Source organism: Entelurus aequoreus, linkage group LG03 (assembly GCF_033978785.1).
Source record: "Entelurus aequoreus isolate RoL-2023_Sb linkage group LG03, RoL_Eaeq_v1.1, whole genome shotgun sequence".
In the NCBI taxonomy this organism is placed as follows: domain Eukaryota; kingdom Metazoa; phylum Chordata; class Actinopteri; order Syngnathiformes; family Syngnathidae; genus Entelurus; species Entelurus aequoreus.
In genome coordinates, this window is record NC_084733.1 from 82,539,515 (window position 1) to 82,558,118 (window position 18,604).

At 41.4% G+C, this 18,604-nt stretch overlaps 1 protein-coding gene across 3 annotated transcripts in view; it reads left to right on the forward strand.

The window, feature by feature from the left end:
* Nucleotides 1–18,604, forward strand: part of LOC133646965 (receptor-type tyrosine-protein phosphatase zeta-like) — a 146,266-nt gene that overhangs the window by 17,562 nt on the left and 110,100 nt on the right. The window contains exon 1 of one of the 3 annotated variants that reach the window (XM_062042947.1): nt 10,398–10,678. The exons of the other annotated variants lie outside the window; for them this stretch is intronic. The gene's annotated coding sequence lies outside the window, so the exon portion shown is untranslated. Of the gene's footprint in view, nt 1–10,397; nt 10,679–18,604 lie in introns of those variants that run through there. 3 annotated transcript variants of the gene reach the window in all.

Genomic DNA, 18,604 nt, shown 5'->3' on the forward strand with positions numbered 1-18,604 from the left:
TAACAGACGTTGTCATACTTCCAAGATGGCGCCCATGCATCAAAATTCATGATTTTTAGGTATAAACACACAAAATTAGCTATAAAGCTAGCATAAAACGTTAGCATGCTAAGATTAGCATGCCGACATAGGACAAGTTAGCGAACATCTAAGATAGTGCCAAGTAATAAAATGCACTATTTTTAGGTGTAAACATACAAAATTAGCTAAAAAGCTAGCATAAAACGTTAGCATACTAAGATGAGCAATAACAGAAGTTATCATACTTCCAAGATGGCGCCCATGCATCAAAATTCATAATTTTTAGGTTTGAACATATAAAATTAGCTATAAAACTAGCATAAAATGTTAGCATGCTAAGATTAGCATGATGACATAGGACAAGTTAGCAAACAGCTAAGATAGTGCCAAGTAATAAAATGCACTATTTTTAGGCGTAAACATACAAAATTAGCTAAAAATCTAGCATAAAACGTTAGCATACTAAGATTAGCAATAACAGAAGTTATCATGCTTCCAAGATGGCGCCAAGTATAAAAAATCCATGATTTTTTTAGGTTTAAACATACAAAATTATCTGATAAAACATAAAACATTAGCATGCCCAAATTAGCATGCTAGTATAACAGACGTTGTCATACTTCCAAGACGGCGCCCATGCATCAAAATTCATGATTTTTAGGTATAAACACACAAAATTAGCTATAAAGCTAGCATAAAACGTTAGCATGCTAAGATTAGCATGACGACATAGGACAAGTTAGCGAACATCTAAGATAGTGCCAAGTAATAAAATGCACTATTTTTAGGTGTAAACATACAAAATTAGCTAAAAAGCTAGCATAAAACGTTAGCATACTAAGATGAGCAATAACAGAAGTTATCATACTTCCAAGATGGCGCCCATGCATCAAAATTCATGATTTTTAGGTTTGAACACATAAAATTAGCTATAAAACTAGCATAAAATGTTAGCATGCTAAGATTAGCATGATGACATAGGACAAGTTAGCAAACAGCTAAGATAGTGCCAAGTAATAAAATGCACTATTTTTAGGAGTAAACATACAAAATTAGCTAAAAAATCTAGCATAAAACGTTAGCATACTAAGATTAGCAATAACAGAAGTCATCATACTTCCAAGATGGCGCCAAGTATAAAAAATCCCATGATTTTTTTAGGTTTAAACATACAAAATTAGCTGATAAAACATAAAACATTAGCATGCCCAAATTAGCATGCTAGTATAACAGACGTTGTCATACTTCCAAGATGGCGCCCATGCATCAAAATTCATGATTTTTAGGTTTAAACACACAAAATTAGCTATAAAGCTAGCATAAAACGTTAGCATGCTAAAATTAGCATGACGACATAGGACAAGTTAGCGAACATCTAAGATAGTGCCAAGTAATAAAATGCACTATTTTTAGGTGTAAACATACAAAATTAGCTAAAAAGCTATCATAAAACGTTAGCATACTAAGATGAGCAATAACAGAAGTTATCATACTTCCAAGATGGCGCCCATGCATCAAAATGCATGATTTTTTTAGGTTTAAACATATAACATTAGCTACAAATCCAGCATAAAATGTTAGCGTGCTAACATTAGCATAATGACATAGGACAAATTAGGGAGCTTCTGAGATAGGGCCAAGTAATAAAATTTACTTTTAGTACTTTTACTTAGGTGTAAACATACAAAATTAGCCGGACGGCTGACATTAAATGTTAGCATGCTAATGCTACCATGCTAATGTGAGCGACGTTAGCATACTTCCAAGGTTACGCCAAGTATCGAAATCCATGACTTCGCTAGGATTAAACATACAACGTTTGCTAAAAAGCTAGCATATAACGTTAGTATGCTAACATTAGCATGATGACATAGGACAAGTTAGCGAACTTCTAAGATAAAACCAAGTAATAAAATGCACAAATTTTTCGGTGTAAACATAGAAAATGAGCTGAACAGCTGGCATGAAACGTTAGCATGCTAACATTAGCGTCCAACTTATGTACGTTCATAAAGAAGAAGAAACAGGAAGTGCGGAGAAAACGACAGCAATTAAAAGCCATCTGGAAGTGAACCAGGAGTGATGACTTCCACGTGTGCACGACCTGACTCATTTTAGGGCAGCCTTTCACACGGGACTGTAGTCTGAAGGGGGTGGGGCCGAATGACTTCATCGTCTCATTTGCATAATTGGCCATGACGCATGTGAACAAAATAACCCAGGAATCAAAACAAGTTTGCTGGGAAAGACGAGGGAACTTTCTTCTGTTGCTGCTTGGTTGGGTCTTTTGTAGGGAGGGGGAGGGGCCGAGCGGGACCCGCTGCTCGTTGAGACGAGCTTTCATGTTGGAGTCTCTGGACGTGTCCAACAGGACTTGTCCTTGGTTTTGTCCTTGGTTTTGTCCTTGGTTTTGTCCTTGGTCGTGTTTTTGGAAAGAGACTGGAAGGGTCCGAATACTCACGGCTAAGTTGGCAACACTTGACATTCTGTGCTATTCACACACAGTCCCATTATAATGTGTTCATAGACCAGGCTGAAAGTGTTTGTGGTGGTCCAAATGTATCTGTGGTGGTGCGAATGGTCCACATGTATTTGTGGTGGTCCAAATGGTCCACATGTATTTGTGGTGGTCTAATTGGTCCACATGTATTTGTGGTGGTCCAAATGTATCTGTGGTGGTCCGAATGGTCCACATGTATTTGTGGTGGTCCAAATGTATCTGTGGTGGTCCGAATGGTCCACATGTATTTGTGGTGGTCCAAATGTATCTGTGGTGGTCCGAATGGTCCACATGTATTTGTGGTGGTCCAAATGTATCTGTGGTGGTCCGAATGGTCCACATGTATTTGTGGTGGTCCAAATGTTTTTTTTTTTGGGGTGGTCCAAATTTTTTTTGTGGTGGTCTAAATGTTTTTGTGTTGGTCCAAGTGTATTTGTGGTGGTCCAAGTGTGTTTGTGGTGGTCCCAATATATTTGTGGTGGTCCAAATGTTTTTTTTGTGGTGGTCCAAATATATTTGTGGTGGTCCAAATAGTTTTTGTGGTGGTTCAAATTTATTTGTGGTGGTCCAAATGTATCTGTGGTGGTCCAAATGTATTTGTGGTGGTCCAAATTTATTTGTGGTGGTCCAAATGGTTTTTGTGTTGGTCCAAGTGTGTTTTTGGTGGTCCAAATGTATTTGTGGTGGGCCAAATGTATTTGTGGTGGTCCAAGTGTGTTTGTGGTGGTCCCAATATATTTGTGGTGGTCCAAATGTTTTTTTGTGGTGGTCCAAATATATTTGTGGTGGTCCAAATGGGTTTTGTGGTGGTCCAAATTTATTTGTGGTGGTCCAAATGTATCTGTGGTGGTCCAAATGGTTTTTGTGGTGGTCCAAATTTATTTGTGGTGGTCCAAATGGTTTTTGTGTTGGTCCAAGTGTGTTTGTGGTGGTCCAAATGTATTTGTGGTAGTCCAAATGTTTTTGTGGTGGTCCAAATTTATCTGTGGTGGTCCAAATGGTCCACATGTATTTGTGGTGGTCCAAATGGTTTTTGTGGTGGTCCAAATTTATTTGTGGTGGTCCAAATGTTTTTTGTGTTGGTCCAGGTGTGTTTGTGGTGGTCCAAATGGATTTGTGGTGAGCCAAATGTTTTTGTGATGGTCCAAATATATTTGTGATGGTCCAAGTGTGTTTGTGGTGGTCCAAATGTTTTCGTGGTGGTCCAGATATATTTGTGGTGGTCCAAATGTGTTTGTGGTGGTCCAAATGTATCTATGGTGGTCCAAATGGTCCACATGTATTTGTGGTGGTCCAAATGGTTTTTGTGGTGGTCTACATTTATTTGTGGTGGTCCAAATGTTTTTTGTGTTGGTCCAAGTGTGTTTGTGGTGGTCCAAATGTATTTGTGGTGGTCCAAATGTTTTTGTGGTGGTCCAAATATATTTGTGTTGGTCCAAGTGTGTTTGTGGTGGTCCAAATGTATTTCGGGTGGTCCAAATGTTTTTGTGTTGGTCCAAGTGTGTTTGTGGTGGTCCAAATGTGTTTGTGTTGGTCCAAGTGTATTTGTGGTGGTCCAAGTGTGTTTGTGGTGGTCCCAATATATTCGTGGTGATCCAAATGTTTTTATGGTGGTCCAAATATATTTGTGTTGGTCCCAGTGTGTTTGTGGTAGTCTAAATGTTTTTGTGGGACTCCAGATATATTTGTGGTGGTCCAAATGTGTTTGTGGTGATCCAAATGTATTTGTGGTAGTCCAAATGTATTTTTGGTAGTCCAAATGTATTTGTGGCAGTCCAAATGTATTTGTGGTAGTCCAGACGTATTTTTGGTGGTCCAAATGTATTTTTGGTGGTCCAAATGTATTTGTGGTAGTCCAAATGTATTTTTGGTGGTCCAAATGTATTTGTGGGAGTCCAAATGTATTTTTGGTGGTCCAAATGTATTTGTGGGAGTCCAAATGTATTTTTGGTGGTCCAAATGTATTTTTAGTGGTCCAAATGTATTTGTGGTTGTCCGAATGTATTTGTGGTAGTCCAAATGCTTTTTGTGTTGCTCAAAATGTATTTTTTTTAGGTTCAAACCTATTCCTGGTGGTCTAAATGTATTTTTGGGGGTACAAATGTACTTTTGATGGTTCAAATGTATTCCTGTTGGTTCAAATGTATTTGTGGTGGTCCAAATGTATTTGTGGCTGTCCAAATGTATTTGTGGAGGTGCACATGTATTTGTGGAGGTCCAAATGTAAAACATAAATATATGGGAAATATTTGAGGGCCAAAAAAGTAGTTACTGACAAAAAATGTCCCCCACGAAGTAAAAACATCTAGAATGTCACATGATCATCACGTGAGCTCCACTGAGGTTTATAAAGCCAAGCAAATATTTGAAGTTTATTCGTCATCACCCATGGCGGCGTAACGCCACACGCCTTTCATGGCACAGGAGGGCGTGGGTTTGATTCCCAACTAAATCCAAAACTCTTCATGTGAAAATAGATCCATAATGAAAAATGTCACAAAAATGTGTTGAAGGTAATTAGCAATCATCCTTCCAGAAGAGTTAGTTAGTGGCTGCACGTGACGATGAAGAGGATGAAGGTGAGGCGCTATTATCAGTCGAGCTCATTAACGCAAGTGTGTCAAGGTCACACAAGGACAAAGTTACAAATCCATCGTTTGCTCCCCGCTGGTCCTTTCAATGAGGTCGTCGCTTCAAATAGACACGCTCCCCAAAGGCGCTCAATGAAGTTGACGTTAAAGATCGACCGATATGTTTTTTTTTTTCAGGGCCGATACCCGTACCGATTTTTAGGAGGCTGGTACGACCTGTTAGCCCAGGTCCTTCTTTGTCTAGTTTTGAGGTCTTTTTCCATAGTTTTTGCGTCACTTCCTGATTTGCGCTCTTATTTTGTTTCCACGTCCTGTTTTGTGTGTGTCGTCCCTGCAGTAGCTTCACCCCTGCTGCTTAGTCTTTCCAGTTTCCCCTGCGCTATTCTGTGCACTCTATTGCTGCACTATATTCTTTTTTTTTTTGCACTTTTTCACGCTCTGTGTTTCTTTTTTTGTGCATTACCCTGCTGCACTGTGTTTTTGAACAATTTGGACATTAACTCAAATGCAGCGAATAATTTCGCCACACCTAGTGTGTGTGTGACAATCATTGGTACTTTAACTTAACTTAACTTAAATACACCTTTACCTGCACGCTGCCTGTTTACTCCTGCAGTTTGCGGTCACGACTCCCGCTACAAAGAGCAAAACGTAACAGAATGATCCCACCGATAGAAGGGTTTTTCTCGAAGAGGGAAAAGGAAAGAATCTGTCATGATCTGTGGTCTGCATTATGTTTTTGTTATATTTGTTAGTTTTGGACTCTTTTAGTTCCTGTTTGCGGTCTCTTGTTTGTTTAGTTACCATGGTGACTTATTAGTTTCACCTGCCTCTGCTGTTCGGGACTCGCACCTGCTCTAATCAAGAAGACCATTATTTAAGCCTGTCTTTGCCAGTCAGTCGTCCTGGCGTCATTGCTCGTTTCAGGTCTGATTCTATAGTTATGCTAGTTATTGGTTTCATGCCACAGTTTCATGTTGTTCTATGCCATAGTTCATGTTAGTTGTTTCATGCCACAGTTTCATGTTGTTCTATGCCATAGTTCATGTTAGTTGTTTCATGCCACAGTTTCATGTTGTTCTATGCCATAGTTCATGTTAGTTGTTTCATGCCACAGTTTCATGTTGTTCTATGCCATAGTTCTTGTTAGTTGTTTCATGCCACAGTTTCACGTTGTTCTATGCCATAGTTCATGTTAGTTGTTTCATGCCACAGTTTCACATTGTTCTATGCCATAGTTCATGTTAGTTGTTTCATGCCACAGTTTCATAGTTGTCCCATGCCATAGTTCATGTTAGTTGTTTCATGCCACAGTTTCATAGTTGTTCCATGCCATAGTTCATATTAGTTGTTTCATGCCACAGTTTCATGTTGTTCTATGCCATAGTTCATGTTAGTTGTTTCATGCCACAGTTTCATGTTGTTCTATGCCACAGTTTCATGTTGTTCTATGCCATAGTTCATGTTAGTTGTTTCATTCCACAGTTTCATGTTGTTCTATGCCATAGTTCATGTTAGTTGTTTCATGCCACAGTTTCACGTTGTTCTATGCCATAGTTCATGTTAGTTGTTTCATGCCAGTTTCATAGTTGTTCCATGCCATAGTTCATGTTAGTTGTTTCATGCCACAGTTTCATGTTGTTCTATGCCATAGTTCATGTTAGTTGTTTCATTCCACAGTTTCATGTTGTTCTATGCCATAGTTCATGTTAGTTGTTTCATGCCACAGTTTCATAGTTGTTCCATGCCATAGTTCATATTAGTTGTTTCATGCCACAGTTTCATAGTTGTTCCATGCCATAGTTCATGTTAGTTGTTTCATGCCACAGTTTCATGTTGTTCTATGCCATAGTTCATGTTAGTTGTTTCATTCCACAGTTTCATGTTGTTCTATGCCATCGTTCATGTTAGTTGTTTCATGCCACAGTTTCATGTTGTTCTGTGCCATAGTTCATGTTAGTTGTTTCATGCCAGTTTCATAGTTGTTCCATGACATAGTTCATGTTAGTTGTTTCATGCCACAGTTTCATGTTGTTCTATGCCATAGTTCATGTTAGTTGTTTCATGCCACAGTTTCATAGTTGTTCCATGCCATAGTTCATGTTAGTTGTTTCATGCCACAGTTTCATGTTGTTCTATGCCATAGTTCATGTTAGTTGTTTCATTCCACAGTTTCATGTTGTTCTGTGCCATAGTTCATGTTAGTTGTTTCATGCCACAGTTTCATGTTGTTCTGTGCCATAGTTCATGTTAGTTGTTTCATGCCACAGTTTCATGTTGTTCTATGCCATAGTTCATGTTAGTTGTTTAATGCCACAGTTTCACGTTGTTCTATGCCATAGTTCATGTTAGTTGTTTCATGCCACAGTTTCACGTTGTTCTATGCCATAGTTCATGTTAGTTGTTTCATGCCACAGTTTCATAGTTGTTCCATGCCATAGTTATGTTAGTTGCTTAGTTCATGCTGCTCGTTCCATGTCTGATTCCACAGTTATGCTAGATGCTGCATGCCATAGTTTGGTTAGTTGTTTTCATGTCTATAGTTTCATGTTTCATGTCCTAAGTTTTTTTGCCTTAGCTTCCGCGTGCGATAGGCACGCTTGCCTTCGGGTTGTTTTCTGTTTTTTTGTACTCCGTTGAGTGTTAGTTGAATAATTAAATATGTTCCTACCTTCACACCTTGTCCGGAATAGTCCGATTGCTTCCTGGGAGAACAAACCTCGCAGTAAGCTGCGACCACCCCGTCATGACAGAATCCTTGACAAAATAGGAGCGCAAGACAGGAAGAGAACCAAAACCACAGGAAAGACACCCAAAAACTCAGAAGCTCAATTGTTATGTTATTTCTATGTATTAGCCAGCACAATCACTACTAATTAAATACTTGTATTTACAGTAATTAGTAATTACTTTGAACGAAACTACATTTAATCACTGAGATAATGGCTTTTTTGCCTATATCCGATATTCCGATATTGTCCAACTCTTAATTACCGATACCGATATCAACCGATACCGATATATACAGTCTTGGAATTAACACATTATTATGCCTAATTTTGTTGTGATGCTCCGCTGGATGCATTGAACAATGTAACAAGGTTTTCCAAAATAAATCAACTCAAGTTATGGAAAAAAATGGCAACATGGCACTGCCATATTTATTATTGAAGTCACAAAGTACATTCTTTTTTTTTAACATGCCTCAAAACAGCAGCTTGAGGGGGGTGGGGGGTAGAGAGTAGCGGGGGGTTTATATTGTAGCGTCCCGGAAGAGATAGTGCTGCAAGGGGTTCTGGGTATTTGTTCTGTTGTGTTTATGTTGTGTTACGGTGCGGATGTTCTCCCGAAATGTGTTTGTCATTTTTGTTTGGTGTGGGTTCACAGTGTGGCGCATATTTGTAACAGTGTTAAAGTTGTTTACACGGTCACCCTCAGTGTGACCTGTATGGCTGTTGACCAAGTATGCTTTGCATTCACTTATGTGTGTGAAAAGCCGTAGATATTATGTGGCTGGGCCGGCACGCAAAGGCAGTGCCCTTTAAGGTTTATTGGCGCTCTGTACTTCTCCCTGCGGTTTAAAAAGTCATAAATTTTACTTTTTGAAACCGATACCGATCATTTCCGATATTACATTTTAAAGCATTTATCGGACATCTCTAATTGTAAAACTTACAAACGTTGCTTGGAGTGATGATCGAAGAATCCATACGAGTAGAAACGCTATGGACGGCTAAAGGACGGGACAACACTTCTACTTCCGGCTCAAAGCTTACTCTAAACAGAAAAATCCATAGATTAGCCGCACTGTTCAAAGCGTAGAGAAACAAGTAGCGGCGTATCATTGTCATCGTATTGTTGTCGCGTACTTTAGCTTACGAGCTTGTTTGGGCATGTTCCTTTTCCAGGTGGTCTCACCGCTTGCTCGGCACTTGAGTCAACAATTACCGAGAACTTTTCCATCCTTTTAATTGAGCTCCTCAAAGTGTTTGAGGAGACATTCCACTTCCTTTTAGGGCCGCCTGCACCGTTCCGCTGGCTGTCCATTTATAGTGGAAAGATGGCGTCGTCTGATCTTTGCAGCAGCGGGTTTTTTTTTACGGTCCACTAGACTTCTGGAGTCCTCGCAGCGATGTGATGAGGTGCTTTGAGGTCCCGCGGCGTGTACACAAGCGCCAGAGTGATGAACCGCGGCGGGGTGTTTGGATGACGGCGGTGTTTACAGTGGAGAGGAGCGCCGGACGTCTGGGTTCAAACACGGATCGCAGCGGCGAGGGCGGACAATTCATCACTCTGTTATTTGATGATGATTGCAGCTCGCTGTCCAATGGAAGCTTCCAGTCTTCTTCTTGAAACCTTCAAGCTGCTTACTTCCTGTGTTTGTACAGTCTGCTACTGGAATATAAACGTTACGTGTCAATCATCTGCTCATTCGACCCTTTTAGATTCCCAATATATTCATATTTATATGGAGGGTCAAATGAGACATACATAAATACATAAATAAAGCTTTAAAAAAATACTTAAATATGTCATTTAAAAAAAAAAAAAAAGTTTTATTTAAATTATAATTATTTACATTTTTATCTGTTTTTATGTTGCTGTTTTGTTGGGGTCTTTATAGTTTTAAAGTTTAATGTGTTATCAAATGTGTCACTAATTAATTAAATAAAAAAATTATGTTTAATTATTTTAATATGTAATTCAGTATTTCACAATTTAAGAAAAATATTTTGTTGTTTATTTTTGATGTATTTATTTTATTTATTTCATTTTATTTTATTTATTTTATTTTATTTTATAATTTAAGGGTAATTGTTCCACACAGTAGCTCAGTTTCAAAGGATGGAAAGGGTAAAGATGGAAAGGATAATACGGGTATTAAGTCGACTAAAAATGTACCATAGTAGCAATATAAAATATAACATATATGTAATATTTACATATTATATATACAGTATATAATATATACTGATACATCATAATATTATATTATATTATATTTTTTATATAATATATACAATATATAAAAAAATCCCAATTACCATGTACAATATTAATATGTAACAGCTGCAGCAAAAAAAAAAAAGTTTATAGTTTCATTAAAAAGTTCCATAGTTTAATTTTGTGTTGGGTAACCATTTCACGATGTATTTATTTATTTGTATATTTATTTATTTCATGACAATGTGTTTTAGAACACTATTTTCACCTGTCAAACTTGCCCATCAAAGTCAGTGGGCGGGTCCTAACAACCGATTGGTTCCTCCGCTCTTCCGCTTGTGCGTGGAACCTGGATCGAGGAAGCAGAGGAGCACTGCTCGATATCGCGGTGTAAACGTGCGTAAGGAACTCAACAACTCCGGTAAAATTCCTCTACCGTAACTTCTACATCCTGCGGGTCGACAGGTGCCACTCCTATAAACTCCACAAGGTCTAAAATATCCAACAATTGCCCTAAAAGGACGAGAATATCCGCCCGAGCCGCCATTTTTTTCTTGAGCGCAATCATTGGACGAGATTCCTGTAAGCCCCGCCCACTGACTTTGATGGCCGACTTTGACAGGTGAGGTACTTTCAGGAAGTGCTGACACACATGCCCATGAAATAATGAAATAAATATAAAAATAAATAAATGCATAACGAAATGGTTGATTAAAAATGAAATAATTACTTAAATAGTGAAATAAATAAAGAAATAATTTTAATATAAAACTAAATTGTGATCAACTAAACAAATATCGAAATAGTTAATTAAGTAAAGTTACATATATATGTATATATATATATATTATATCATGTAACATTAGATGAATTGACACATTTAATAACACATGTATTTAATTTCAATTAATTAATGACACATTTGAGTCAATTATTTATTTAATTCTGTCCCATTTGAGCCTCCATATATCCATAGCTATGCTAATGTTTGTGGTATGCAATTACCGTTACTAGTTTTGGGCCAAATGCAGCCTGCCAAACTGCGTAGTCCGATTTGCAATACATCCCTAAACTTTTTTTTTTTTTTTTTTAAGTTATTAGCTAAAACAAACATGTGATATGACCTTTTATATGTAGCGGTCCAAACAACCTTTCTCACTTACGGTGCCAGTCAAAACCGCACAAGTCAAAAGCAACACACACGTGCCACACAAAGTAACATACTATGTGGACGTTAGAAAAGATTGTCTAAGCACCACGCACATGCCAAAATTACACCTGCCTAATTCCACTACAATGCTTGATGGGTAATGTGCAAACGCGTTTCTGGCCACGCGCTGCCATGTTTGGGTCATTTTAGCTGTCTGATGTTTTTGATTGATTACAAAACTTGAAGGAGGTCGTCTGGGAAGTGGTTCACATACTCTTAATATTCAGTGTTTTATCCTAGTGTCATCTATTACCATTGTAGGTATATTCATTATTCCTACATTGTTGATACAAATGATTGTTACAGTGTAATAATTATTGTTACCTGTGGTAATGCCACTATGATACAACATCTGTATTATAATCCTTGAACAAAGTGAGAGTGAAACTCATGTGAATAATCACTGAATGGAGAACTGGGGGTGGGATTAAATAAATTATCTTCTTCCCACTCCCTTTCAGGCAAAACTGGACAATAATGTACTATATTAATTTATATTATTATGTTTTGTCAACTTGTACGTTTTTGTCATTGCCTGAAATAAATAAATAAATGGAAAAAAAAAAAAAGAAATCTGATGTGAGGGATTTGATAACCGCTAAAGTTATTTTTTTAGGCTTAGTTCGTGCTTATGCACATCCATTCTGTTACAGTGGTGTCTTTGTCAAGTTGTTTGTGAGAGTTTCCAAAACTGTGAAGGTCTTGCATCTCCTGAGGCCGTGTTGAAGGATCAAACACTCAGAGATCTAATTTGAGGGAGTCGTATCTAATCTGGAATTATTTTAATTAACCCCTGAGTAACTTACTCCTGCCTCAGCATTGGGGATAGTAGTAGTGGCCTTCACTATGGAGTCAATTGTCCAATGGCCACCTTGAGTTCCTCCTCACCTTCTCCAGTGGTCTGCTTTGCCCTTTGAGACCTGATGGATGTGGGGGAGAAAAGTCCCAAAAATGTTCAAAATACCTACCCAGGTTTGAGTCCCTCAAGTCCCGCCGCCGGCCGCGCAAGTCCCGGGATGCCCAAATTGTCCAAAACGCGCCCAGCCAAGTCCCACAGGAAGGCGGGGATAAAAGTTGGAAAAGTGGTCAAAAGTCCCAAAAATGTCCAAAATACCTACCCAGGTTCGAGTCCCTCAAGTCCCGCCGCCGGCCGCGCAAGTCCCGGGATGCCCAAATTGTCCAAAACGCGCCCAGCCAAGTTCCATGGGAAGGCGGGAATAAAAGTTGGAAAAGTGGTCAAAAGTCCCAAAAATGTCCAAAATACCTACCCAGGTTCGAGTCCCACAAGACCCGCCACCGGCCGCGCAAGTCCCGGGACCCCCAAAATGTCCAAAACGCGCCCAGCCAAGTCCCACGGGAAGGCGAGGACAAAAGTTGGAAAAGTGGTCAAAAGTCCCAAAAATGTCCAAACTTCCTACCCAGGTTCGAGTCCCACAATTCCCGCCGCCGGCCGTGCAAGTCCCGGCAAATTCACACTGGAAGGAGGGGAATAAAATTTGGAAAAGTCGTCAAAAGTCCCAATTTTGTCAAAAATAACTACCCAGGTAAGAGTCCCACAAGTCCCGTCACCGGCCGCGCAAGTCCCGGGACGCCCAAAATGTCCAAAACGCGCCCAGCCAAGTCCCACGGGAAGGCGGGGATAAAAGTTGGAAAAGTGGTCAAAAGTCCCAAAAATGTCCAAAATACCTACCCAGGTTCGAGTCCCTCAAGACCCGCCACCGGCCGCGCAAGTCCCGGGACGCCCAAAATGTCCAAAACGCGCCCAGCCAAGTCCCACGGGAAGGCGAGGACAAAAGTTGGAAAAGTGGTCAAAAGTCCCAAAAATGTCCAAACTTCCTACCCAGGTTCGAGTCCCACAATTCCCGCCGCCGGCCGTGCAAGTCCCGGCAAATTCACACTGGAAGGAGGGGAATAAAAGTTGGAAAAGTCGTCAAAAGTCCCAATTTTGTCAAAAATAACTACCCAGGTAAGAGTCCCACAAGTCCCGTCACCGGCCGCGCAAGTCCCGGGACGCCCAAAATGTCCAAAACGCGCCCAGCCAAGTCCCACGGGAAGGCGAGGACAAAAGTTGGAAAATTGGTCAAAAGTCCCAAAAATGTCCAAACTTCCTACCCAGGTTCGAGTCCCACAATTCCCGCCGCCGGCCGTGCAAGTCCCGGCAAATTCACACTGGAAGGAGGGGAATAAAAGTTGGAAAAGTCGTCAAAAGTCCCAATTTTGTCAAAAATAACTACCCAGGTAAGAGTCCCACAAGTCCCGTCACCGGCCGTGCAAGTCCCGGCAAATTCACACTGGAAGGAGGGGAATAAAAGTTGGAAAAGTCGTCAAAAGTTCCAAAAATGTCCAAAATACCTACCCAGGTTCGAGTCCCTCAAGACCCGCCACCGGCCGCGCAAGTCCCGGGACGCCCAAAATGTCCAAAACGCGCCCAGCCAAGTCCCACGGGAAGGCGAGGACAAAAGTTGGAAAATTGGTCAAAAGTCCCAAAAATGTCCAAACTTCCTACCCAGGTTCGAGTCCCACAATTCCCGCCGCCGGCCGTGCAAGTCCCGGCAAATTCACACTGGAAGGAGGGGAATAAAAGTTGGAAAAGTCGTCAAAAGTCCCAATTTTGTCAAAAATAACTACCCAGGTAAGAGTCCCACAAGTCCCGTCACCGGCCGCGCAAGTCCCAGGACGCCCAAAATGTCCAAAACGCGCCCAGCCAAGTCCCACGGGAAGGCGGGGATAAAAGTTGGAAAAGTGGTCAAAAGTCCCAAAAATGTCCAAACTTCCTACCCAGGTTCGAGTCCCACAATTCCCGCCGCCGGCCGTGCAAGTCCCGGCAAATTCACACTGGAAGGAGGGGAATAAAAGTTGGAAAAGTCGTCAAAAGTCCCAATTTTGTCAAAAATAACTACCCAGGTAAGAGTCCCACAAGTCCCGTCACCGGCCGTGCAAGTCCCGGCAAATTCACACTGGAAGGAGGGGAATAAAAGTTGGAAAAGTCGTCAAAAGTCCCAAAAATGTCCAAAATACCTACCCAGGTTCGAGTCCCTCAAGACCCGCCACCGGCCGCGCAAGTCCCGGGACGCCCAAAATGTCCAAAACGCGCCCAGCCAAGTCCCACGGGAAGGCGAGGACAAAAGTTGGAAAATTGGTCAAAAGTCCCAAAAATGTCCAAACTTCCTACCCAGGTTCGAGTCCCACAATTCCCGCCGCCGGCCGTGCAAGTCCCGGCAAATTCACACTGGAAGGAGGGGAATAAAAGTTGGAAAAGTCGTCAAAAGTCCCAATTTTGTCAAAAATAACTACCCAGGTAAGAGTCCCACAAGTCCCGTCACCGGCCGCGCAAGTCCCAGGACGCCCAAAATGTCCAAAACGCGCCCAGCCAAGTCCCACGGGAAGGCGGGGATAAAAGTTGGAAAAGTGGTCAAAAGTCCCAAAAATGTCCAAACTTCCTACCCAGGTTCGAGTCCCACAATTCCCGCCGCCGGCCGTGCAAGTCCCGGCAAATTCACACTGGAAGGAGGGGAATAAAAGTTGGAAAAGTCGTCAAAAGTCCCAATTTTGTCAAAAATAACTACCCAGGTAAGAGTCCCACAAGTCCCGTCACCGGCCGTGCAAGTCCCGGGACGCCCAAAATGTCCAAAACGCGCCCAGCCAAGTCCCACGGGAAGGCGGGGATAAAAGTTGGAAAAGTGGTCAAAAGTACCAAAAATGTCCAAAATACCTACCCAGGTTCGAGTCCCTCAAGTCCCACCGCCGGCCGCGCAAGTCCCAGGACGCCCAAAATGTCCAAAACGTGCCCAGCCAAGTCCCACAGGAAGGCAGGGATAAAAGTTGGAAAAGTGGTCAAAAGTCCCAAAAATGGGCCGCCACAAATAAATGAATGTGTGGGAAACACTGTATACTGTATGAATGTGTATATATGTGTGTATATATGTGTACATATGCTGTATTAATGTGTATATACGATATGTGTGTATATATACTGTATGAGTGTGTATATATGTGTGTATATATGTGTACATATACTGTATGAATGTGTATATATGTGTGTATACATGTGTACATATGCTGTATGAATGTGTATATACGATATGTGTGTATATATACTGTATGAATGTGTATATATGTGTACATATACTGTATGAATGTGTATATATGTCTGTATACAGTATATGTGTACATATACTGTATGAATGTGTATATATGTGTACATATACTGTATGAATGTGTACATATGTGTGTATAAATATGTGCATATACTGTATGAGTGTGTATATATGTGTGTATAAAAGATAGGCTCCAGCACCCCCCCACCCCCCCGCGACCCCGAAAGAGACAAGCGGTAGAAAATGGATGGATGGATGGATGATATGTATATATACTGTATGTGTATATATGTATTTATGTATATATATATGTGTGTGTGTATATATGTGTGTATGTGTATATGTGTATGTATATACGTATGTGTGTATATATATATATTTGTGTATGTATATGTGTATATGTATATATATACACGTGTGTATATATATACATATGTATATGTATATATATATGTATATGTGTATATATATATATATATGCATATGTGTATATATTTATATATATGTATATGTATATATGTGAAGTGAAGTGAATTATATTTATATAGCGCTTTTCTCTAGTGACTCAAAGCGCTTTTACATAGTGAAACCCAATATCTAAGTTACATTTAAAGCAGTGTGGGTGGCACTGGGAGCAGGTGGGTAAAGTGTCTTGCCCAAGGACACGGCAGTGGCTAGGATCGCGGAAGCGGGGATCGAACCTGGAACGTGTGTATATATATACATATACATATGTATATATATATTTATATATATCCATCCATACATCCATTTTCTACCGCTTGTCCCTTTCGGTATGTTTGTATAACGCAATATGGTCATGGTTGTGTTACCCAATATTGTTATGGTTGTGTTATGGGTTGGTGTAGTACTCACACTAGACTCTGTCATGAAGTCTTCAGGCTTAGAGCTCAGTGCCCCCCCCCCCCCCCCTTGTAAGGTTAACAACATTAGGATTCAGTGGGATGTAAAGGGGCGTGGCCTGTGAGTGGGCTAATCCTCTTTATTCGGAGCCCGGCTGGTTGGCTGGACTTCCACGGTCTGGACACACTCCCCTCGGTCCCCAGCAGGACCCCTTAGAATCTGTGGCACCCATTCACTGTTTTTCCCAGTAGACCAGCAGCATGTACACCCCCAGGCACCAGCTCGACGTGACTTTACGCTCACTCGGTCCCTCCCGCCAATCAAGTGGAAACTTGCTGACATCATCAGATTGGAAAAAAGGTCATGTGACCGTGCCCTTCAGGACCTGAAAACAAGACCAAGGTTCTGGTGGTCCACGGACTGAGTGGTGTCGAATTCAAGCGTCTTTTTGTTGAACGTTTGTTTACTTTCTTTAGCTTGCAACCTAACGCAGTGTCGGCCATCTTGTGTTAGCTAGCAATTAACGAGTTAGTTGCCAGCTCGTTATTAGCAGGGTAAGTGTTAGCTAGAGATTGGCACGCTAGTTGCCAGCTAGCGATCAGCAGGCTAAGTGCTAAGTGTCACATAGCAATTAGCGCTCTAGTTGCCCGCTAGCTATTAGCAAGCGAAGTGTTAGCTACAGATTAGCACGCCAGTTGCCAGCCAGGGATCAGCGGGCTACGTGCTAGCTAGCCGTTAGCGCGCTGTTTGCCAGCTTCCGATCAGCAGGCTAAGTGACAGCTGGCAATTAACGCATTAGTTGCCGGCCCGCTATAACCGGGCTAAGTGTCAGCTAGCGATTGGCGCACTAGTTGCCAGTTAGTGATTAATAGGCTAAGTGTCAGCTAGTGGTCCGCCAGTAATTGCCAGATGACAATTAAAGGGCTAAAGTGTCAGCTAGAGATCATCATTCTAGTTGCCAGCTAGCGATCAGCGGGATATGTGCTAGCTAGCCTTTAGCGCACTATTTTCCAGCTGGCGATCAGCGGGCTAAGTGTCAGCTCGCATTTAACTCGCTATTTGCCGGCCAGCTATTACTGGGCTAAGTGTCAGCTAGCGATTAGCCAGTAGTTGCCTGTTGACAATTCATGGGCTGGGTATCAGCTAGAGATTAGTACTCTTGTCACCAGCTAGCGATTAGCGGGCTAAGTGTCAGCTAGCGATTAGCCATTAGTTGCCTGTTGACAATTCATGGGCTGGGTGTCAGATAGAGATTAGTACTCTTGTCACCAGCTAGCCATTTATTGGGCTAGGTGTCAGCTAACGATTAGCCAGTAGTTGCCTGTTGACAATTCATGGGCTGGGTGTCAGCTAGAGATTAGTACTCTTGTCACCAGCTAGCGATTAGCGGGCTAAGTGTCAGCTAGCGATTAGCCAGTAGTTGCCTGTTGACAATTCATGGGCTGGGTGTCAGATAGAGATTAGTACTCTTGTCACCAGCTAGCCATTTATTGGGCTAGGTGTCAGCTAACGATTAGCTTGTAGTTGCCAGTTTACAATTAATGGTCTTAGTGTCAGCTAGAGATGAACACTTTAGTCACTAGCTGGCTGTTAGCGGGCTAAATGTCAGCTAGTGATTAGCCAGCGAATTCCTAGCTAGCAATCAGAGGGCAAGGTGTCAGCTAGCTAGCTATTAGCGGGCTAAGTGTCAGCTTGCGATTGCCGCACTAGTTGCCAGTTAGTGATTAGCGGGCTAGGTGTCAGCTAACGATTAGCTTGTAGTTGCCAGTTTACAATTAATGGTCTTAGTGTCAGCTAGAGATGAACACTTTACTCACTAGCTGGCTGTTAGCGGGCTAAATGTCTGCTAGTGATTAGCCAGCGAATTCCTAGCTAGCAACCAGAGGGCAAGGTGTCAGCTAGCGATTAACGTTTTAGCTGCCGGCTAGCTATTACGGTGCTAAGTGTCATATAGCGATTAATGCGTTAGTTGCCAGCTAGCTATTAGCAGGCTAAGTGTCAGATAGCAGTTAGCGCTCTAGTTGCCAGCTAGCTATTAGCAAGCTAATTGTTAGCTAGAGATCAGCATGCTAGTTTGCAGCTAGGGATCAGCGGGCTATGTGTTAGCTAGCCATTAGTGTGCTATTTGCCAGCTTCCGATCAGCGGGCTAAGTGACAGTCGGCAATTAACGCATTAGTTACTGGGCTAAGTGTCAGCTAGTGATAGGCGCACTAGTTGCCAGTTAGCGATTAGTGGGCTAAGTGTCAGCTAGCAATTAGCCAGTAGTTGCCAGTTTACAATTATTTGTCTTAAGTGTCAGATAAAGTTTAGCACTCTAGTCACCAGCTAGCTGTTAGTGGGCTAAATGTCAACTAGCCCAGCTAGCGATTAACGTGT